At 33.8% G+C, this 24,972-nt stretch overlaps 1 long non-coding RNA gene across 3 annotated transcripts in view; it reads left to right on the forward strand.

Annotated features, from left to right (window-relative positions):
• Positions 1 to 24,972, forward strand: part of LOC140600277 (uncharacterized) — a 70,119-nt gene that overhangs the window by 20,130 nt on the left and 25,017 nt on the right. For 2 of the 3 annotated variants that reach the window (XR_012003513.1, XR_012003511.1), the window contains 3 exons: positions 899 to 1,044; positions 6,771 to 6,915; positions 15,815 to 16,094. This is a non-coding gene — a long non-coding RNA (uncharacterized lncRNA). Of the gene's footprint in view, positions 1 to 898; positions 1,045 to 6,770; positions 6,916 to 15,814; positions 16,095 to 24,972 lie in introns of those variants that run through there. The other variant, XR_012003512.1, reaches the window with a different exon arrangement.

Raw genomic sequence — 24,972 nt, forward strand, 5'->3', positions numbered from 1 at the left:
ACATCACTCTGAGATGAATACTATAAAACAGCTTCCCAGTCTTTTCCCATCCCCAATAGATTGCTTTTGCTTGATATGCTTCTTTCACATTTCACATGCTTCCCCAATTTATTCCCCCCCACCCATCCCCGAATACCAATGATGCCTTTTTCTTAGGACTCCTACCTAGAATGTTTGTAAGGACATGTGAGAACATCAAGTAAGGTGATTTATAATTAGTGATTGGAAGCCCTTGGCTCTCTTAAAACTCATGTCGATCATGTGTTCCAAAATTGTTTTAAAAGACAAAATTCTCATTTCCATATAGTCTATCCCAGCACTACTCTTCTTTCCTAAACCTTTCACGTTAGCCCCTTAACATTCCTACTGGTACTATCTCTTTTAGGCCATCATCACATAAAAAATGAATGGTGGTAATTGGTATGCAACTAGATTCTATGTTTCTAGTTTCTCTAGGCAATACACCCTGAATACACTGCCACACTAGTCTTCCTAATGCAGTGACTTGAAGTGGTCAACAATGTTCTGTGGATCCAGCATAAAGTCTAATTAACTTCACTTGGTTGCAGATAAAAATTTAAATGTTCAATTAATGTAAAAGAAAAAAAATAAATGGCTACCAAGAAACCAGAGATGAGGAACAGAAACAACTTCTGGTTGGAATAAAAATTTGTGCCAGATTTTTGAAGCATAATTTAGGCAAAATTTAGCCAGTAATCAAATGTGCAAAGTTCAATCAGAATTGCTATAGACTGATTGTATCCCCCCCGCCAAATTCACATATTGAAGTCCTAACTTCCTCAGACTATATTTCTATGTAGGGTCTTTAAAGAGATGTTAAGTTAAAAATGAGATCTTCAGGGTGGACGCTAATCCAGTATGACTCGTATCCTTACAGAAGGAGGAGATTAGGATATAGACATACACAGAAGGAAGACCATATGAAGACAGGGAAAAGATGGCTATCTATCTATAAGCCCAGCAGAGAGGCCTTAGAAGAATCCAACCCTGACAATATCTTGATCTTCAACTTCTGGCCTCCAGGTTTGTGCAAAATACACTTGTCTGAGCTATCCAGTCTGTGGTTCCTTGTTCTGGAAGCCCTAGGAAACTAACTAATGTTCTCCTTAAAGGAATTTTATTGTATAGAGATACAAGAATGGGAGAATGCATTAATGACTGCCAATTGAGTACCAAGTGCAATATTTTAAAAGTAGAAAATACTCCAGAAATGCTTTATTTGGATATTATATAGATACATTAAGTTGATGCTACAAATAGAGTAAATGGAATAAATGGAAAGAGGTTCTTGCTAATGGAAAAAGCAAACTTGAAAGTAATGTGTAAAATATAATTCCATATAATAATAACAGCCTTTTAAGGTGATTTTGTTTATTTGCTGTTCTCTTGGATATCACAGTTTTTTAACAGTAGCATAGCTTACAATTCATTTCAAACCAGAAATTTACTTTTCAAAAATAATTTTTTCCCTTCAGTTGTTTCTCTTTTTAGCCTCTAGAAAATTTATTTTTACTTGTTCTTGCTGGTTATCTTTTTATGTTGTATGTAACTCTGTAAATGATCTTATATAAATTTTTCATCATTTTATAATCTGTTCCAAGTATTTTACTCTTCTATTCTTATGCTTTTTACTTTGACAAAGATTAAATTATTTTCCTGTAATCTAAAAATCACTCTGCTTCTTCTGCTGGTCGGGTGTTAATACAAAAACTAAACGTGAAAAGGGGGCCTGGGTGACTCAGTCAGTTAAATGTCCGACTCTTGATCCCAACTCAGATGTTGATCTCAAGGTCCAGAGTTCAAGCCTCAAACTGGGCTCCATGTTGGGTGTGGAGCTTGCTTTAAAAAAAAAAAAAAAAAAGAAGTTAGAAGCACAAGTCTGTTTTATTGCATTCTCAGCACTGGGATAGTTTTTTAGTTACTAGTACAATCAAAAAAAGCATTTAATAACCTGCTTACTTCCTTGAGTCTAAGTTGCAGCCTGTAATCTTGAGGACAAAGACCCTATCAGTCTTTACCACTCTTTCTATTTTTTTTTAATTTTTATTTATTTATGATAGTCACACAGAGAGAGAGAGGCAGAGACACAGGCAGAGGGAGAAGCAGGCTCCATGCACCGGGAGCCCGATGTGGGATTCGATCCCGGGTCTCCAGGATCGCGCCCTGGGCCAAAGTCAGGCGCCAAACCGCTGCGCCACCCAGGGATCCCTACCACTCTTTCTAGTACCCCAATGCTTGACATATGATTGGTTAAGTGAAGAAATGAATAAACTTTGTAGGCATCTTTGAATATGTTCAAACATTTTATTAAGCAAATATTATATGCTCAGGATTTAACATAGCTAATACAGGAAATGTTTAAAAAATTTTTTTTCATTCATTAGAGACACAGAGAGAGAGGCAGAGACATAGGCAGAGGGAGAAGCAGGCTCCATGGAGGGAGCCCAATGTGGGACTCGATCCCAGGACCTGGGGATCACACCCTGAGCTGAAAGCAGATGCTCAACCGCCACCCAGGCATCCCTGATACAGGAAATTTTTAAAGCAATTTTTGTAAGTTTGAGAAAATTTGCTATCTCAACTGGAAGATATTTTTAATAAATATGAAAAAATAGGTGAAAAACATAAAAGGAAAAATTTGTCATTCAGTTTATAAATGCTGAATGACCTTGGTATTTAAACTATGGTCCATGGACCAGCACTTCAGCATCACCTAGGAGGTAGTTAGAAATATCAGGTCTTCTCACAGACCTACAGAAATAAAACCTATATTTTCATAAGATCATCGGATGATCTGTATACACATCAATATCTCAGAAACACTCCTGACAGATAACAAATAATGTAGATATTTAAAAGGGGCCAGAGAGTCAGGGAAGACCTCATATAGAGGGCACTCAGTGAGGTCATGTAGATACATAATTTCCAAAAATAATAAACATGCTCCAGAACACTAAGAACTTTCGAGACATAAAGTTGTACATTACTGGTTTTCCTCGTATTTAACTTACATTAAACAATTTGTATTCATTAGAAATAAAAAAAGAATATCCTTGTTTCATGCTTTTAATGTTTGAACCATTTATTCCATTACCCTGAATACTCCCTTATCTGAAATTTTTAAGTTGATGTGAACAATTAGACATCATTTAGGATTGTATCAATTGAATAGTATAATTAGTTGATGTGCAATTAATGAAGCAGCAGCAGAGACAATGTATAAGGAAAAGATTGATAACTTTAAGGTTGGTGCTGGTAAGTCAGGAGTACCAAGTTCCCTGAAACTATTAACTGCACATTAATCTTTCACGAATGTATACTTTATGCAAGTAGCATTACATTTCTGTTTGTTCATTCTTTTGAGGCACTTGAATCATAATAACATGAAAAAGGCAAAAACTATAGATCAAACCATAGTAACTAATAATTTTTTAACTTATCTTGTTTTTGTATCTGTAGTCTCTTCTAACAGACTGAATAATTTTCAAAGATGACCTTAATGGTGTAAGCCACTTAAGAAACTCATTGTTTTAAGGGCAGTACTAATTGTTAAAAACAATTTAATAAATCATTGGATAAATGGAATTGATGCTGTTTTAGTTACATAATGTGGTGACTCAGCACTTCATAACTCAACAACACATGTTAATTGTGGAGGATAATGAATAGGCAACATAAAATCACAAAAACACAAGTACAAAATCCCTTTGTACTCATCACTGAAATACAGGAAGTGACTTTTCAATTCTGACTTACCTTTCCCATTTGCTTCTGTAAGGCAGTACTAAGAGGAAAATTTAATTTCTAATCAACATAACATAATAGTTGGGTGCTTACTGGAAGTATTTAAGGAATGCCTGACTACATAGAAAGGAAAAGTTAATTTAGAACAGAAACTTTATCATAATAATAACCGTAATAATTTTATCATCATGGTAAGTCTATGTATATAGATTTAAAATAATCTCTAATACAAGATTTTGACTGATAGGAATGGCACTGAGATTCTGTAAGGACGTTAATCTTAGACAGAATGTCATCGTTTCCACATATACTTTATCCTCGGGAAGAAAATAATTCATAGTAAGGACCTTTTTAAGCAGAGCGTCTCAAACATTCCATAGTTAATATTTCATGCTTCCCTATTTATCATATCAGCTTTTTTTACAATATCATTTTTAAAAGTTTAACTATTGTCGTTATACATAAAGATTGCTTTGATTTATTATAGCTTCTCTCTATACAATGAGTTTATAATAGATATTAATACTAGGGTTTGGGGGCATTTTAAAAATAGATACATGCATTTTGGTTTTCTGCTCTTAATCATCACTATTATACAATTAATTTTACTTCTTAATTAGTTATTTTACATTGAAATAGAATTGCACTTAACCTCTGGCATTTCACTTTCCTGAGACAATAAATATTATATTGAAATAGCAAGTATTCACTTTCTAAGCACTCATCAAGCAATCCTCCTTCCTTTAGTTGCCATTCTGTTATATTATAATGTCATAATAACAGAACGAATATGTTAATGATTAACCATGTAGCATCTAATTTGGAAACTAAGTAAAAAGTAAGCTCATTTTGATATGAATCCTTTTTTTTAAAGCAAAACGTGAAGTGGACAACAGCATAGCCTTACAAATTATCTTGCCTTGCCCCTTTGCTTTTAATATTTACAATTTCAAAATTCAATAGCTTCTCATTTTGAAAAACTATTGTGGGCTCTCCTCTATAGCGCAATCCTGATGATGCTACAGAAGAGGAAATCTCTTGTTTCCCCATTTAACTGTTATTTAAAAAAAAAAAAAAAAAAAAAAAAAAGATGGGTCAGGGGTGGGGAGGGGAATCCCCTAAGGAAGCAGACTATCAAAAAAATAAGTGGTGGAAAAGGGGATAAAAACACTTTCCTTTCCTCTCCAATGTTCTGTTCCGCCTTGCCCATATCATTGCCTAATTACCGATTAAGAAAACAACAAGCCAGACCACACAGCCAGTTTGGCAGGGAAACATCAGGCCCTCCCTGGATTCTGCATCACCATGAGACGTGTAGGTGAGCTGGCCCACACCCGAGAATATACTCTTCTACAGTCCTCCATGGTTTGAAACAAACAGCCCATCTGTACTGGAGCTTTTCAGTCACCTCATTTCCTAAACACCAAAAAGAGGAGCTAGTTCACAGCACCTTCCTTCCCAGAGGTGACACTACTGGTCACAAAAGCTGAAAAGCATGAGACAGTATGCAGTGAAGTTGGAAACTAATGTGTCACCAGTGAAATTTCAAGCTCTACAGAAGACAAACAAGAAACTAAATAACCTATATCAGAGTCCCCTAGAAAACAGAGTTTGAAGCAAAACTTATGTTCTAAAACTACTATAATTTGTAATCCCTGTGTAGTGTGAGCGAGGGTTAGGTGAATGGAGGCAGCGAAGTGTAGGAAGCAAATGCAATGTGATGATGCATTACCAGGCTGGCCATGCTGGCATATAACTTCCCTTCCATAAGCTCCTGCTCACTGCTTAAAGGACAAAAGTGGCATTTCCTGTCTCAGATGTCAGTGTCAGCGCAGACCCCGTATCCCACAGTCCTCAAAATGTTTTCAGATTTTGTCAAATGCCTGCAGATATCGATGGAAGTGTTAAAACAGACATTTTCAGTGGGTGTGATAACACTCCCAAGGGGCCAAAAATTGGTTCTTGGTGGTAGGGAAAGAGGTTCCAAAAAATCCTTACACCTCAGTAAAATGTTTGTGTATAAAGAACAGATAAGGGGGCACCTGGGTAGCTCAGTGGCTTAAAGGACTGACTTGATTTCGCTCAGGTCATGATCTCAGGGTGGTAAGAAGGAGCCCCGCATCAGACTCCACACCCACAGGGAAGAGTGAGACTCTCTGCCCCCCTCCCCACACTCATGTTCTCTCTCTCTCTCTCTCTCTCTCTTATTATCTCTCTCAAATAATAAATAAATCTTAGAAAAATAAAAGATGAAGAACAGATATACTGTAGTTAGGGCCAGCTGTGAAATTTGCAATGCCCCATGTCAAATGAAAACTTAGGGCACCTTATTCAAACAGCAGGGAAAGACTATCACTAAAGATATTAAAATACATTGCTTTTTCCTTTTGTCTAGAGTCTAGCTCTCTACTTGTGATGGTGTTTATTTGCTATTTAATGTCATCCAAAATAAAGAAGACTTAAAAAATTTAAATTTGGGGATGAATTTTTCCATTCATCTCTATATTGTGCAATCACCATTTTAAACCCAAATGTAAGACCAGTTTACTTAACTCCTATGTGGAATGACTAAAATTATGCAATTTGATTTTCACAGCTCATACATACATATGTATTTCTTTTTTTGACAGAACACTAGAAATATCGGACAAAACTGTCTTCTAAAGTGAGGATTTATGTACTGGCTCTTCTGTAGCTCCTGTTGATCAAATATTTACTTCTAGAGAGTTAACTCTTCACACACTTAGAAGTTCCAACTGCTTTTGGAAGTGTATTAAGGTTTCTTTTTTGCATAAATAGTCTATTTTCGTGAATGTTCCATGGGCTTTTAAAAGGAAGCTTTATTTTATATCATTAGTGCACAAAGTAGGATATCTGTTATGTCTCTTTAATGTCTTCCTTTAAATTAAAATCATTTAGGATTCCTTAGGCTATTTATTTATTTAGCATAAATAAAGGTATTCTATTTATTTAAGATTTTATTTATTTATTCATGAGAGACACAGAGCGAGAAAGAGGGAGAGGCAGAGACACAGGCAGAGGGAGAAGCAGGCTCCATGCAGGGAGCCCAACGTGGGACTGGATCCCAGATCACACCCTGAGCTGAAGGCGGAGCTAAGTGGCTGAGCCACCCAGGCTGCCCAAATAAAGGTATTCTAAAATCCTTCCTTATCTTGACTCACGTCTTCCTTGTAAATTTTAGTCTTTCATTTATAAATTACTTCTTTGTTTTCTTTAATGATGCTTTGCTGTGCTTAAATTCAGATAATTGTCAGATAATTATGTCTGTCACCCTGCTTTTTTGTTGCAGGTGTTGCATTTGCCTGATATTTCTTTCTCATCTTGTAATTTTAGCCTTTGTTAATGCCTTTGTTTGAGGTGTATCCCTTTTACATAGCAAAGGGCTGGATTTTGCTTTCTGTGCCATCAGAACATCTTTTCTCTTTTATAGATTTATTTATTTATTTGAGTGGGGGAGGGACAGAGGGAGAGAATCTTCAAGCACAGAGTCTGATGTGGGGCTAGAGCTCACCCATGAGATCATGACCGGAGTGGAAACCAAGATTTGGACGTTAACCCGAACTGAGCCACCCAGGCACCCCTACATCTTTTCTCTTTTAAAAAGTGAAATAAGTACAGTTGAAAGTTCTGATAAAATGGATGTCTTTGGTTTCTGTCTTGTCAGATTATTTTATTTGTCTTTATCATTTGATCTGCTTTCTTTGAATTGCAATTTTCCGTTGTTTTCTATTTCTTTTGGCATTTAGGATTTTATTGTTGTTCCAGTGAGTACACTTAGGCTATTATTGTTATATAATTTCCTCAATCCCAGCCTGCCCGACCTAGAATCTTACTGATGGTGTGTCCACTTAAATCTTATACATTGCTCCTGTTCCTCATTTGTATGATAATCAACAATGTAATTTTATATTTCCCTTCACTTTCCTCTCTCTCCCCCTTTCTTTAAAAATATGTATTTATTTATTTTAGAGAGAGCGAGAGCATGCATGTGTGTGCTCAAGCAGAGGGAGGGGCAAAGGGAGAGGGAGAGAAAGGATCTCAAGCAGACTCCCCACTGAGCACAGAGCCTGACTCAGGGCTCTATCCCAGGTCCCTTAGATCATGACCTGAGCTGAAATCAAGAGTCTGATGCTTAACTGATGAGCCACCCAGGTGCCCCCTCCATCCCCTTTTAAACTGTGTTATTTCTACTTTGTCAGAGCATGTACTATGTGTGGATTGTTCTTATATTTCTATACCTAACTTTCCTGTTCACCTCTAGGGTAAATGAAGTTTGATATTAACAAGATCATTAAAGAAGAGCTCATTAGTACAAAACTACTTAGTATTGGATGTTCAAAACTGATTTTTCATAGCCTTCCTTTTTGAAGGAAAATTTAGTTAGATATAAAACAATATTTTCAAGAAACTCAGATTTGATAACTATGCAGGTTATAATTTTATATATAGCCATGAGATAATAAAAATGTAATGTGTAATGCAAATAACTGGCTTAAAAATGTAATCACTGAAACACTGTAAAATAAGTTAAGAAATGAAAAAAAAGAAGTATAAAACTGAAAAAGGCACCTGGAAATTACAGATGGTATCATAAAGTTGTAACCAAATATTTTGATAATTTCATTGTCTGTAATAGTTCTAAGTGATCTGATCAAAAGACAAAGATCATCAGACTTGATTTTAAAAATCTAACTTTTTATAATAAGTTCATCTTATACACTTAAAAGTAAAAGACATAATAGAGATATGACACGTATATATCCGCATTAACAACTGTAAAATGATCTTTGGACAGAAAGCATTTATAGATATGTAAAAGGTCATCCTATAATGATAAAAAGTGTATTTCATCAGGAAAACTATTTTGAATTACTATGTCTAATTATATGATCCCAATATGAAAAAAGTAAATATTACTAGAAAAGATATAAATATTATTAATTATACTGGGAAATATTAACATACTCTTCAGTAATTGATAGAAAAGTCAGACAAAAATAAGGATAGAACAGTTTTAATAAAAAAAAGAACAGTTTTAATAAAGGAGACCTCTAGAATGCTGCATCTATAAATTTCGGACAGAACATCTTTATTTCACACTCACATGGATAATTTATGAAGGTTAATCATACATATACTGCTGTGCCATAAAGCAGTGCCAATGCATTTCAAAGTTCTGAATTCATAGTGAATGTGTTTTCTGACCTCCTAGAAATTAAGCTAGAAATCAATAAGAACGACTAAAATCCGAACAGACCTCAGTGTTTGAAAATTAACAAAGATGAGCCTTTCAAGAATTGAAAGTCATGATGTACCTTGAACAGAATGTATTTTTTCACTTGAAACTGTGTAAATGAGAGGAGGCAGGAGGGGATGAAGGGAGAGAGAAATTCAGAGAACGAGGCCTACTTTTCTCAAACACCGTTAAGAAATATATTTAAAATGAAGGGTAAATGCTACTCATCAAATACATTATTATTTTCTATTTCTGATATTGTTAATTTATTTTACCTTTCCCCTCTTTTGGCTTCCATGATTTTTAAAATCCCTGCAGGCAAATCTTCCTTGAAAACAAGCAGCTCAGACTACATGACTCGGGGATGGCCTTGCCTCTGTCTGCATTAAGGCAGCCTGTAGCTATGAGAGGCATCCTCTTACTTGACGGGTTTTTCATGGGCAGTGATGCCCACTCATGTGGCAGACATCCAAGGGAGACTTCTCTTCTCCTCTTGAGATTTTTCAAATTGGGACCTCAGCTTAGAGGTCTTTTATGTGCTTCAGGCCCCCTCCAGCAAACAGTTATGATATCTCTCAGTCCCTAGTTTTCCACAGCCTACCATTCCCAGACATTCTGTTTCCTCCTAGTAAATGCCTTTTTGGGTAAACTGTCTTCTGAGATAACTAATAGTGGCTCCTCGAATGCGAGCCACATTAGACTATGAGAGTCAGTCCCCTGACCTCTCCTGTTAATGGACATAAAATAAAATTCACATTCATCCTGTCTGTTCTGCCATCAGAGGCTGCACTAGCCACACCTTGCCTTTAGACTTTTTAAGATATGAGTCACATCTATTCCCTATGGCTCCCAAACTCTGGTGACATTAGTTTAATTTTTCAGATGGTTCTCTGAATTCTCCCCTTCATTTGGCTTGGCTGAAAAGAGAAGAAATGTCCCAGGTTTCTGATAACCCTTTTTACATAAATCCTTTCTAACCCCTGCTGACCCAGGATCATGACCTTAGAAGCACCCAGAAGGATGAAATAAGCCACATGCAGCAAAGCTTTTTTTTTACAATTTGTTATTGTAAATAATGCAATAAGTAAATAATTTAGCACCTGAAATTCAAGCATTTAGGAAATCTGAAATTCTAAGGCAACAGGAAAATAAGAGTTAACTTCCAGCTAAAGGTATGGATATATGCACATAAGTGTATATGCTATTACATATAAATGTTAATGATACTACATATACCTGGGCATCCATTTTATATGCCACATACATGTGCACAAACACATATACCTGTACAACACACACAGTTAATAAACCAGCATAACAGTGTCTATGTATAATATATCAATGTCTTTCACAAGTTATTGAAACAGTTTATTACATATTAGACAACAATTACCATTATAGAGATGGAAACCAATTATCTTGTTATTCTTTTTGAGCTCTGAATTGGGGAGAATAGAGTTTAAAATTTGAAAATATGCAAATTTACAAAGAGTCATTTATTAAGTACCATGTTAATTTTAGATCATCAATATTGACATAGAAGATACCAAATTTAACAAAGTTGGATTTAGTCATTATAAAATGGGGATGATTACTTTGATTGCAATAATTTTTCTTTGGAAGACATTTAGCCTACCATTTAACTACTGGATATATGTTGATTTAGGTGTATAGTCTCTGACCTATATAAAACTAAATATACTACAAACCAGAAGCCCCAATCCTAAAATTGTAAGTAGCATAGTGTGCACAGATGGAATAAAGAAAAGTCCCAGGGTTGCCTAAATTCTTTAACTGGTTTTCCTAGAACTTGTCATCAGGATCTGAGAAAAGACGAGGTTAATAAATAAAAAAAACAAATAATAAAGCTAAAATAAGATAACAATTTACACAGATTCTTTAGCAAAAGAAAAACATAACGGATACCATATGTGAAAAATGCTCAACATCGCTAGAAACTGGCAAAAAAAATTAAAACACAGTGAGATGCCCTCTTTCACCCGCAAATGAGCAATCAGAGTAAAGGTGAACTGAGATGTGCACTTTGATACACTGCTTAAAGGAGTGTAAATTGCTGTAATCCTTCTGAATAGCAATTTGACAATCAAGGACCTGAGAATGCTTCATTATCTTTGCCCCAGTAATTTTACATCCAGAGTGAGGCAGTAACTCTAAATACAACCTCATGAATAAAGGCATCTGTTGTGAAGTTATTTATAATACTGAAAACAATCAAAATGTCCAAGAAGAGAATGCTTAATTAAATTGTTATACTTACATATGAATGTTAAGCAACCTTTGAAAATTATGTTTATGCAGAAGTAGTTATGGGAAAGTACTTATGGTGAAGTTAATAATAACTGACAAAAAATACATAAAAAAAGGATCCCAACTATGGGCAAATATGTCCTGTAACTCCTGGCAAAAACAAATATAGATATATTTGCAGGAAGATATCCTCGAACTCAGACCCCTTAGTGCCGCCACAAGTGAATTCTATCGATTTATGAACTGAAAAGGAATCATGAAATTGAGGCACTAATCAGCAACTGTTAGAGTACCTCAAATATAATAACCTCTATATAAAGGAGAAAAATTACCTTTAGTATGTTTGAAAAACACAGAGGAAAGAAATGATGACTAACAAATAAACCATTACAAATGATAAGAAAATTTTGATAAAGAATCAAATAGGATCTTTCAAATAAAAATACATATATGTAATATATGACATAATAATGTTTAATAAAAAATAAAACTGAATGCTTATTTAAATACTGCTAAGGAGTGAATAGACTAGATAACAGGGCTGAATTTCACATGGCATTTTCTCTTAAGGTGGCCCTGTATTTTCAACAATCTACATTCTTTATATTTGAATTTGAAAACAGAGAAATAGATTCTGCAAACATCCACTTAAATAAGATTGATGACATTTACACTCCTGTGAAGATATTCCGACATATTTCTTCCTTTGTCCTAATGAGTTTATTTCAAGATTTCTCTTCTTCTTGTGCTATGGACAGAACTAATACGAGAAGCAGTTATGTACTAATTAATGTATTCTCATTGCCTGGGGCTTTGTTTTAACCCATATGAATGTCAAAATTGATTCTGTCAATTTTCTCCTCCTTTAGAGGAGTTGATTGTGACCTCTACATAGAATATGAAAGTTCATAATATTGTCCATGTAAGCTCCTAAAATTGTGAAGTTGGAATATGAGGAACTAGTCTGTAGTATAAGCAATAAACTGCAATCTAGTTATCTCTTAACTTTTGAAATGCATATCTCTGAACTACAGCATGCCATGTTGGCAATAAGTTTCTCATATGCTCAGTAGACTTGGATGATATATTCAAAATCCAGAGCAGTACTGACATATGGTATGAGCCTTTCAAAAATAATGAATGTGATGATACTCATAGTATCACCATTGGTAAGAGTGAACAAGAAAATGCTTATTAAGTGGAGGATAGTTAAATACATTGAACAATATTCAGCAGCAATTATAAGTATGAGGTAATGCAAATACACAAAATAAAAGATTCTCCAAATATTTAAGTTAGAAATAAAAAATAACAAGCATATAAAGCATAACCCCAGTTGTATTACAAATGTTAACTAAAAGTCACACGTGCTGCTATTGATTTTTATGCATGGAGAATCATTGTATCATTAGCAGTGTTTACTGCTGAAGGGTTAGGTTGGGTTGAGGGGGAATGAATTTAATAACTCTTTCCAGTACCAAATTTTGTATTGTTTACTTTTATTCACTAGCATTTATTCTTATATTATTTGATGAATTAAAAATAATCCAAGTAAAGTTGCAGTATAACCTCATAGAGTACAAGACAAAACAGATTAATTGGGAGGTAGCTGAATTTTTATTGCTTTTTCAGGGCAAATACATACTTTTAAACATCTTTTCCCCCCAAAATGCAAATGCTTCATCTCTAATTTTTTAATATACCACCCATTGATTTTAACCTGTTTTCCCCACAGTTTGACCCTAATTTCCTCTGTGTATGTTCTTCAGCTTAAGAGAGTACAGAGAGACAGGAAGGAAGGTGACAGGCAGGTATTAATGCAGAGTCTGAGATTTTTCCCTACCTGAAGCCATGATATTCCTGGTCAGAGACAAAGGACTTATTACTAACAATAGCAATAGCAAGTGTATTGGTGTTTTCTTATATCATTTCCCTTAGCCCATCTTCCTACTGGGAAATGCAAAGAAAGCCAAATGACACCTGCAATTATAATGGGTTATATTACAGGAAAAGAACCCTGAGCTTACAATATAAATCTCCTATAAATGGTCAGTTGGCATGCCTGACACTATTTTTGTCAGCCTAGATTATTTATTATGAAAACATGCTTGAAAAGTGGTCCAGTACCAAAAAGAAAACCAACCCCTGTGCTTGTAAGACAGACATGCTGAAATAGAAAACATCAAAAAACATACGAACGTCATTTTGATGAGTCGCTGTTTGAGAGCACTACAAGCGTCTATCACATCACTGAACTGTAGAGCATGTTTCTCATAAGTAAATACCCTGTACTATTTAATTGGATGAGCTCTGATAGTATCTTAACAATTGTTTAAAAATGCACAAAGAAGGAAACTAAGATTTATGAAAATCTTAGAGATGGGTGGGAGAAATGTTCATTGAAATTTAAGATAAGGGATAAACCATTGCTAGTAGAAATAGTCAAAAATAGCAAAAATATAGTAAAACAATACTCCTGGCTAGAACTATAAAGATATTTGGAGAAAATGAGCTATATTACCCTGTATTTTGTGAGACTACACTAAGAAATTCAAAAGAAAAATATTAACAATAAATATTTTTAACTCATTCTTCCTTTCTTCTGGAAAATCAATTCCAGAGCTGTGTTTAGGAAAAGATACATATTTTCAGTGGAGAAATCTGGCAGATACTATCTTAACCAAGGGATCAAGTTTAGCCGCACCAGCACATCACTACTTATTGACATCATGTACTTCTTAATAGATTCGTTGAGAAGGGCACAACATTACTTCTGTGGTATACTTGCCAAAAAGGCATATGCTTAATCCAATCATGAAAAAGCATCAGATAAATCCAGATCTGGAGACATTTTACAAAATGAACTGCCTGGCACTCTTCAAAGTGTCAAGGTCATGATAGACAAGGCAAGATTATAGAACTGTCACAAAATGAAGAAAACTAAGAAGATGTAATAATAAGGTATCCTGGATTGGATTCCAAACGAGAAATATAATATTAGTAGGAAAATTAATAAATCCTGAATAAACCTGTATGTTAGTTAATAATACTACACTAATGATTAATTCTTAGTTTCATCAGTTATCCTATGGTTATGTTAAGATGTCAACATTAGGGGAAATGGGTAAAAAGTATATGGGAATTTCTGTACTATTTTTTTTTTTTGCTTCTTTTGTAAGTCTAAAATTATAAAAAAAATTAAGGTGTATTAAATCAAGAAAATAAATGAGAAAAATAAACCATGATTTTATTTACCCTGGAGTATCACTGTATATCATTAAATTTTTTTAACAATATTTTATTTACTTATTCATAAGAGAAACAGTGAGAGAGAGGCAGAGACATAGGCAGAGGGAGAAGCAGTCTTCCAGCAAGGAGTTCAGTCCAGGACTCTATCCTACCCCGGAATCATGCCCTGAGCCAAAGGCAGATGCTCAAACATTGAGCCACCCAGGCGTCCGTGTAGATTATTAAATTAATAGCCTCCAATGAGTCATATCTCCTAGTACTCACACCTTCATACATTGACTCAGATATGGGTCCTTGATTTGGCTTAGCAATGGCAAATCAGCAAACATGAGATAAGTAGAGGCTTGGTAAGTGCTTGAACATTGGTATTTATTCTCCTAGGATGTCATGGCTGCTATTTGCTTCAGCAGGTTATTTTGCTGAAGTGGCCAAATGGAGGAGGATGGGGCACCTCAGACAACAGGCATAGCTAACTAACCACCAGACATGTGAATTAGACTCTTTTGGACAATCCAGCCCCAGTCAAGCTACCAGATGACAGTAGCTTTACAGCAGACATGCATAATATTTATTGTGGCAACTACTCAACTATGTGCGTAATTTGACATGTCATTTATGTTCAATAAAGTGAATGCAGTAAACAATACTTTAAAAAATGGGTACACATTCATTGTAATCTAACATAACTAAGATCAGGATAATGCTTAAGGCCCCTTAGATCTGTACTCTATGTGTGGAGATTTTCTCCTCTATTTCTGAATAGTGAAGGTAAGTAGTATCTCTAAGCAATGGATGGCTTCTTGTAGGTGCCTTCTAATCAATAGCTGTAGTAAGAAAGAGCTCATCTCTGTGAACTGGAAATGGCATCTGTTTGGCTATCATCTGCTTTGCATTGATAGCTGCTCTCCTGTATTGCATGCAGACCTCTTGCTATAAAACTCATGGTAATTTAATGGAATATTCAGACTTATTTCTTAAAGATAGAGGAGCCTCTTGACCGTACAAACAACAAAAACAGATACAATCAAATGTGTATGCTTTGGCCAGCATTTTCCTCTGGATTTACAAAACCCTGAGATAAAACTCTTACTCACAAGTATTCCCAGTGGTTCAGTCTTTCCTTACAATAACTGTGCATGGCTTCTCTGACAGGCTCTGATTCAGGGGAATAAATGAAGTGGGTTTCTTTCAAGAAGCACAGACAGCCTCTAAGTACAGCTCTCAGGTATTTAGACTGTTGCTCTTTTAACCCTGTATCCTCTTGGTCCTCACCAGATCTTTAAGGGGAAGCCCTTGGATTTCCCTGAAGCCCAGAGCTCAAGATGAAGACCTCCGGTTCTTGTGTCATCAGTCTCCTTTTTACTAAGGACACAAAGAACTATGCATTGGATGCTTCCCTCAGGCTTCCATAAGATAGATTTCTTCATTACCAGCTACTCTTTTTCTTTCTATTTTAAATGTGTTTTGCTTTAAGAAATGCTATTGTGCTGCTACAGAAATAATGAAAGGAGAAAATAAATTGTAAAGCAGTCTATTTTTTTCTAGATGGTGTATCAACTGCAATCTTTCAATGAAGAAATCTTATTTGCTAAAATGTATATGAATTTGAAATGAAATATAAATCCACCATTATTTTCAGATGATATTATATATTAAAAACCCCAAAGTACCTACAGATACAATATTATAATTAAGAAGATAATTTAGCAAAGTTGGGGATACAGGGCCAATGTACCAAAATATATCAACTCTATTCACTATACATTAGCAACAATAAATTTGACAATGAGATATAAATGCTACCACTTATAATACCTTCAAAAATTACTGTTATTACTATTTTTAAGTAGACTTCACACCCAGAGTGGGGCCCAAACTCATGACCCTGAGATCAAGACCTGAGCTGAGATCAAGAGTTGGACACTTACCCAACTGAGCCACCCAGACACTCTATAAAATTATTAAATGCAAAACTACAACGAAATAATATTATGTATTCATTAGATGTTAAAACAATTAAACATCAAATGTTAGTGAGGATATGGAACAAGCCGAACTCTTACATGTTGCAATTATCAGACAGCAAAGTGTTAGAACTAATCTGGAAATAGTTTTGGCGATGTCTTGTGAACTAAATAGTCATCTTTCTTATTCCCTTATTTTTTTAAAGTTTTATTTTACTTAGATAGGGAGTGAGCTCAGGGCGGGGGGGGGGAGTGCATGGTAAGATTGGTAGAGAAGTAGAAGGGGAGGGAGGGAGATAATCTCTGGTGAGTGCAGAGCCTAATATGGGGCTCAATCTCACCACCCTGAGCTCATGACCTGAGTCAAAATCAAGATTTAGATGCTTAACTGAATGAGCTACTCAGGCACCCCTTTCCTATTCCCTTATAAACTAACTTTTCAGTATTTATCCAACAAAAATTAAAATATATGTACCACACAAAAACTTGGACTACTGTTCATAGCAACTTAATTCATAATAGCACAAAGCTGGAAATGACTCAAAATGTCCATAATCAGAAGAATGGATAAACAATGTATATTAAGATGGTATACTAATAGTAATAATGAAATATTGCTGAGCAATAAAAAAGAAGGAGCTATTGGTATACATGATGGCATGAATAAGTATGACCAACATAATGTTAAAGATGCCAGACACAAAAAAGTGGCTAATTTATGATTCTACTTATATCTATTAATCTACAGTTAAAAAAAAAATCAAGTGTTTGCCTCAGAGGAATGATTAATTGGAAAGAGGCAGGGAGTAAATTTCTGGGGTGATGAAAATATTCTATATCTTGTTAGGATTGTGGTTTATAGTAGTAAATGTAAGATTTCCCTTAAAAAAGGAATAGACTAGGGGCACTTGGTTAGCTTTGGCTCTTGATTTCAGCTCAGATCATAATCTGAGGGTCATGAGATCTAGCCCTGCATCAGGCTCCCCACTTAGTCTACTTGAAATGCTCTCTCTCCCTCTTCCTTTGCCTCTCCCCTGCTCATGCTCTCTCACTCTCTATCTTTCAAATAAATAAGCCTTTAAAAAAAGGAATGAACTAGAAAATTTGAAACCATTTCCTTTATATTTTAGTTTGATTAAATAAGGAAATATGTTGAGTATAATGGTGGACAGGATTTTACTATTGGAGAAGGGAGTTACACATTTGGAAAGGGGGAAAACTACATAGTGTATTTCTTCTGGTTTCTAAATACTGTTTTTGGGATACCTGGTTAAGGCTCAGATGGTTAAGGCTCTGACCTGATTTCAGCTCAGGTCATGATCTCGGAGTCGTGGGATCAAGCCCCAAATCAGGCTCTGTGCCAGAGTCTGCTTGTCCCTCTCTCTCTCTCAGATAAGTAAAAATCTTAAAAAAATATATTGTTTTTCACTATAGGGAATTGGGGTTCCTTAGAGAAAAGTCTGATTCTTAGATGGTACAGAGAAAATACAAAATGAGCCTAGAAAACTTTTATGATCTAAAAGAAAGCAACTATCCATAATTAATCTGATAAAGAATGAGCATAGCCTCTACAAAGAAAACTATAAAATATTAATGAGAGAAAAACAAGACCTAAATAAATGTAAAGATATAATATGTTCAAAAGATTGGACAAGTAACATTAAAATATTTCAATTATTAACAAATTTATTAGAGACTCAATAAGCTAACAAAAATGTCAGCACCTTGTATGTCTGTGACTGAGTGTGGGTAAGCATGAGTGTGTGTATATAAATTGCTAAGCTGATTCTAAAACTTATTTGAAAATACAAAAGGCCGGCATTAGCTGAGACAATCTTGAAGAAACAAAAAAAATTGAAGAATTTATGCAATCAAGTATCAAGGATCATCATGAGACTACAGTTGTTAACATCATATAGTACTGGTGTAAGGACAGATGTATAAACCATAGAATAGCATAGACTCTAGAAATAGACCAACATATAAAGATTTTGACAAAAGTTACACTGAATTGGAATAGGGAAATGATGAGTGGGTTTTTTTTTTTTTCTGGAAATAGCGCTATGACAATTGGATACCCATATGGAAAAAAAATAATACCTCACACTGCACAGAAAAATTAATTACAGGTGGACTGTGAAACTATATGTCAAAAAGGGGGAAAATTTTCTAGAAGAAAATAAAGGAAACTATATTCATCATCTCAGAATAGTTAAATATTTCTTGAACAGCAAACAAAAACAATCATAAAGTAAAAGAACAATAAATTGAACTTCATTAACATTTAAATCTTTTGTTCTCCAAAAGGTTTTTTTTTTTTTTTTTTTTTTTTTAATCAATAAAAGAGGTCAGCTATGAGGTGGGAGACGTGTTTTGGAAATATATTTATCTCCTCAAAACTCAAAGAATACATAAAAAGTCTTATAAATCAATCTAAAACAATAAGCCCAATTTAAAGAATTGGTAAAAATGTTTAATGGGAACTTCAAAAAAATTAAATGACCAATAAAGTTATGAAAAGATGATCAACTTTTAAATTCACCATTAAAATATGAATTATAACTACAGTGAGATAACAACACCACACAACCACTAGAATATAAAAAATGCGGGCATCTGGGTGGTTTAGTTGGTTAAGTGTCTGCCTCCAGCTCAGGTCCTGCTCCTCAGGATCCCGGCACTGAGTCCCACATCGAGCTCCCTGGTCAGTGGGGAGTCAGCTTCTCCCTCTCCCTCTCCTCTTCCCCTCTTTTCATGCTCTCTCTCAAATAAATAAATAAAATCCTTTAAAAAATATATCAAAATGCAAAAGAACAGCAATATCAAATGGCATTTAAAAAATAGTAAAACTAATACTCTCATGGACTATTTGGAGATTTGTATACAGGTACGACTGGTTTAGAAATCTATTTAGCAATGTATAATAAAGTTAAACACAGGTTATTTTTTTTTTTAACACAGGTTATTTTATGACTCAAAAATTTCATCTGGAAATATTTCCAACAGAATGAATACACACACACATTCAAAGGGAAATCTTTTTCTAGTTTGAAACCACCAATTAACAAAAATGCAATTTTCTAGGAAGTTCAGAGACACCTATATTATCATTGACTTACCCTCTTTTCCTAAGAAACACAAGCACATACAGAAAATAACAAAAAAGAAAAGATTTATTGTTATTTTGTAACAAGCACCATCAAAGAAAATCTAGTATGTTAGAAATGATGATTTTGAGCCAACTGTTTTTTCAATTCCCTCGTATCTAATTGCATTAAAAAATGAATTGAATTCACACTATTTACTATAATGTAGCAATGAGAAGGTGCCTGCACATAAGGAAATTAGACTCTAATAGATTTTAATAGATACATTTATTCAAGTATTAAGGATAAAAATGTGTTGTAGCAATGCAAGTATTTTTCCTTCATTCATATACATTTAATACAAATTTGGAGACAAAATCTCTCCATATATATCAATCAAAATCCTTGCCCTTGAGACATTTTTGTAACAGTTTTTGCTTTCCAGAAAAAATATATACAAGATTGTTAATAGGCTAAATAACTGGTGGCTACCTGATAGGTCTCCAAAATTTGGTTCATTAATTTAATTAGAATCTCCTTTTAAATTAATCACTTTATTTTTTAATCACTTACTTTAATATCTTTCACTATAAAAATTTGGTAGTAACATTCATTACTGAATGTAAAGAATTATCAAATATTCCTGTATCAGTACCTGACACATTGAAGGGGTCCAACAAGAATTTGCTGAATGAGTAAATGTAAATAAAGAAACTATGCAATTATTTTAAGTATAAAAAGTAGAAGCACACAGGAAACAAATATTATCATTTTCTTTTAATTTAGCGCATCGTTTTTTTTTTGCACTTGGAGAAATGCCTTGTCTTTCAGAACTTGACAATCTGCTTCTGAAATAAGTCCAGGAATTGTGAAGCTTTCAAATATTTCTAACTTGGCAAAAAATATGAAATTCTCAGTTCACATCTCTGCGGTCTTTTCCCATATTGTCTCCCTCCATTGATAGACAATCTTTTGCATCCTTATTTTACAGGCTATGAAGAACATAAAATTACATCTGTTTCCTGTTAATAAAGTTAGAGGCATGGGACCCCTGAATGGCTCAGCAGTTGAGCGTCCGCCTTCAGCTCAGGGCATGATCCTGGAGTTCCTGGATCGAGTCCCACATAGGGCTCCCTGCATGGAGCTTGCTTCTCCCTCTGCCTCCCATGAATAAATAAAATCTTTAAAAAAAAAAAAAGTTACAGGCATCACAAGATCTTGCTTTTAATTCATGCTTATTTTGATAATCTTTACCCTTGGGTTGACCTCTGCCTTTTAATTTTGTTTGTTCAGTTTAGTTTAGTTGTTTGTTTTTCCCCCCAATTGCCAAATTCCCCAATAGGTCTTTCCATAAGAAATAAAATTATATTCTTGGTACTAACATCTTCATACATGGAACTCTTGAATATTAAAACATTTCTTTTACTTAAAGTAAAGAACCTACCGAGTTAAATGCATTAAAATAGTCTCCTAAATATTCCACATTATGAAATTGTGAAATTATTCTCAGTTCTTTCCAAGAAATGTGCAAGGGAATGGATTCTCACTGATACTCTCTGACTTAACGATATTTAAACAAACGTTATTAATATGCTCCCCTAACAGTAGTTTATAAAATGAGAACTTCTTGCTGTTCTATGTAGTTTAATAATTTTATGTTAAAGGTGCCAAATATTCCTGATTCATTAACCCATCATTCATATACCTTCAAAACTTGCAACAATCTATTCCTTTTGTGTGTTCATGTATTTATGCACTCACTCATTCATTAATTTAGCAATGCTTATTCACCAATTACAATAGTCCTAAACTAGTTTCCAGAGATAAAATAGTAAACACTGTTGTGCTTAACATTACATTTTATTGTTTTCATTTGTGAGCTTCCTCTAGGCTCTAATTGAAATAATAAAAAGAGCGCAAGTTTATATTCATTGCTCATGAAGTCCAGGAGGCAACTAACATTGTGCAGAAATTCTCCTATATTGTTTTCCTCTATTATTATAATGTATATAAATTTCTATCTGAATATAGGGTGGCCCTGGTTCAGAATGAAAGATGTCCACATTTCTGGTAATAAAAATAATTTACTTCAGCTTCTATGATCTTACAAAAGATGTCCACTTTTTCAACAAAAATTACAAAACACACACAAAAAAGTAACATATAATTGAAACAGATTCAGATGTGAACGAGAAGTTGGAATTATTTCCCTGGGACTTTTATATACCTATGATTATTATGTTAAAAACCATTATGGACAAAAGTGGACAACAGGCAAAATCAGATATATAATTTTTAACAGTCTGATGCAAACTATTTGTAAAATTCTAATGAAATGGTAGAAATGAAAAACACAGTTAAAGACAATAATGTATTGAACAATCTTATCAGCAAATTTAATACATCTCAATAAAGAATCAATAACCTTTTCCTCTAATAACAGGAAAAAAGGCAAGAATGACCTTTCTCACTAATTTTGAAAGTCTTTGTGAAATAAGATAAGAAAAAAATGCATACAGAATGAAAATGATAAATCTCTTTGTACATAGGACCTAATATTTGCATGTATTATATTCCCAAAGAGTCTATAAAAAGCCCTTAGATCTGATGGATATAGACACCCTATGATACTAAGTCAATATGAGAAATTCAATTGCATTGATGAATATGGCTGTGAACAACTGCAAATTGAATTATTAAAGTAACATTTGCAATAGCATCAAACAATAAAATACTAAAAAATGAAATATTCAGGTGTAAAGTTAACAAAATACATAGGATATGCATGTTAATAACTATCAACACTGAATAAAAAATTAAGAATGCCCTAATAAATAAGTATATTGAGTAGATTAGGATAATTAACATTTAATGATACCAATACTCTACAAATTGATCTAGAGTGAAGGCAAACCCAATCTAATTTTTTGAAGAACATTTTTGTAATATTGATAAACTTGTGCTGAATTTATATGGAAAGAAAAAGTAACTGAAATTACCAAAACAAGTGGGAAAAAGAAAAACAAACTAGAAAAATTCATACTTCCTGATTTCAAGATTCACTGAAAACATGTCCTAATCAAGATATTATGTTATAGGCCAAAAAAAAAAAAAACCAAAACCATATGGATGAGTAGTACCAATTGGAAAGCAGAAAAATAAACACACAAAATATAATCAGCTGTTTATTTGTAAAAATGCAAAGGCAATTAAGCAGAGAAAAATTCATTCAACAAATGGTGGTGGACCAACTGGACTTCAATACATACCTTCAAACTTATACAAATTATTAAACCAATATGAATAACAAACTGAAATCTAAAATTTAAAACTTTAAACCCATCAAAAAGAATATATATGGAAAAAACTTGTTGTCTTCGGTTAGGTAAAGGGTTTATTTTATGCCACTGTACTAGCACAATCCATAAAAGAAAAATATTGATAAATGGGATTTCACCAAAATTAGAAATTTTTGTTGCATACATAAGTGGCTGTCATCATGTTAAGTGAGTGAAAAGACAAGCCATTCATTATCTAATAGAAGGAATCAAGGATTCTTAGAGAAATGGTAGATTCAAAGATGAGTCTGGAGCACTCCGCCGTGCCTGAAAGTAAGGAAATGTTCAAAAGAGTATGGGGGCATATTGAAATGGCACAGAAAACAAACTGAAAAAAGTTCACATAAGCTAAAACTAGAAAATTTTGAGCAAAATGTAAATAGTATTAGCATTGTTTTGTGACCCAGAACATAAAATATAAATGAGCACATACTAGTATAAGTAAATAAGTAAAAAATCAAATAGAGACAAATCAATAGCTATGCCATCTAGAAGAATTCCAATTAATAAATAAACAAATAAGTTGGGAAATAGAAAATTATCACTCAAGTACTAATGTAATAACTTTTGCAATCTATAATCTGAATTCTGAAATTATTGGGCAAAATTAGAGGAAAAAAGGCTTTTTCCATCATCTTTATTTATATTAGTAAATAGATATTTATTATTAGTAAAGGATAAAATAACTTTACACTGAAGAAATCTAGAAGCTATTATCTTAACTAAGTGATCAAGATTAATATTATTAATAATGGTATAATGTCCTCATGTAACTCCTGATATGAAGCACTGAGAAGGGCACATCTCTTCACTGGTCAACCTCATGGTGAGAAAACATTAGACAACACAAACTGGAGACAGTCTACAATATAATTGACCACTACTCTTCTAAAATATCCAGGTCTTGTAAGACAAAGATTTAGGAAGTGTTAATAGATTGGAGGAGACTAAGGAAACATGACAAATAAATGCAATATAGTTCTTGATCCTGGAACAGAGAAAAGCTTTAGTGGCAAGCTGGTGAAATCTGAATAAAATATGCAGTTTTATAATAGTAGTATAAGAAAGTTAATTTTTTGGATATACTAATTGTAATATTTTTATGCAACATGTTAATATTAGAGAAAGTTGGATGTAGACTAGAGGGGGACTTTCTGCATATTTTTTGCAATTTTTCTGTAAATCTATTCAAAATTTAATTTTAACTTTAAAATTTAGAAAACAGACACACACAAAAGTAAAAGTTTTGAAATATATTTACCACGCAAACAGTAAACCTAAGAAAGCTGTTGTAGATATTAGATAGGTCTCATTAGATGTAGCATTACCAGAAAAAACAAAGGCATTTCAAGTATGTCTACTTCATCCATATTTTTAAATGTTTGTGGTGCTCTTGAAAAGAATGCTTTGAAATTATTTATATATAAAGATACAACACTAAAAACCTATTAGAAAAGCTAAAAATAAAAAGAATGACTATCCAAAGCTATCTACAGATTCAGCGCAATCCCTATCAAAATCCAACATCATGTTCACAGAACTAGAACATATAATTCCAAAATTTATATGGAACCACAAAAGACCCCAAATAGCCAATACAATCTTGAGAAAGAACAAAGCTGGAAGCATCACTTTCCCAGATTTTAAGACGTACTACAAAACTGTAATAATCAAAACAGTATGATACTAGCACAGAATAGACAGACACATCGATCAATGGAAAAGAATAGAGAACCCAGAAGTAAAACCATGTGTATATGATTAATTAGTCTATGACAAAGGAAGCAAAAATATACAATGGAGAAAAGACCATTGAAAAATGGTGCTAGGATAACTGGACAATTACATGCAAAAAGTAAAACTGGACCATTTTCTTAAACCATGCACAAAATAAACTCAAAATAGGTTAAGGAAATAAATGTGAGACCTGAAACTATAAAAATCCTAGAAATTTTTTGACACCAGTCATAGTTAACATTTTTCTAGATATACCTCCTCAGGCAAGGGAAGCAAAAGCAAAAATAAACTATTGGACTACATAAAAA

This window comes from Canis lupus, chromosome 11 (genome assembly GCF_048164855.1).
Source record: "Canis lupus baileyi chromosome 11, mCanLup2.hap1, whole genome shotgun sequence".
Classification (NCBI taxonomy): domain Eukaryota; kingdom Metazoa; phylum Chordata; class Mammalia; order Carnivora; family Canidae; genus Canis; species Canis lupus.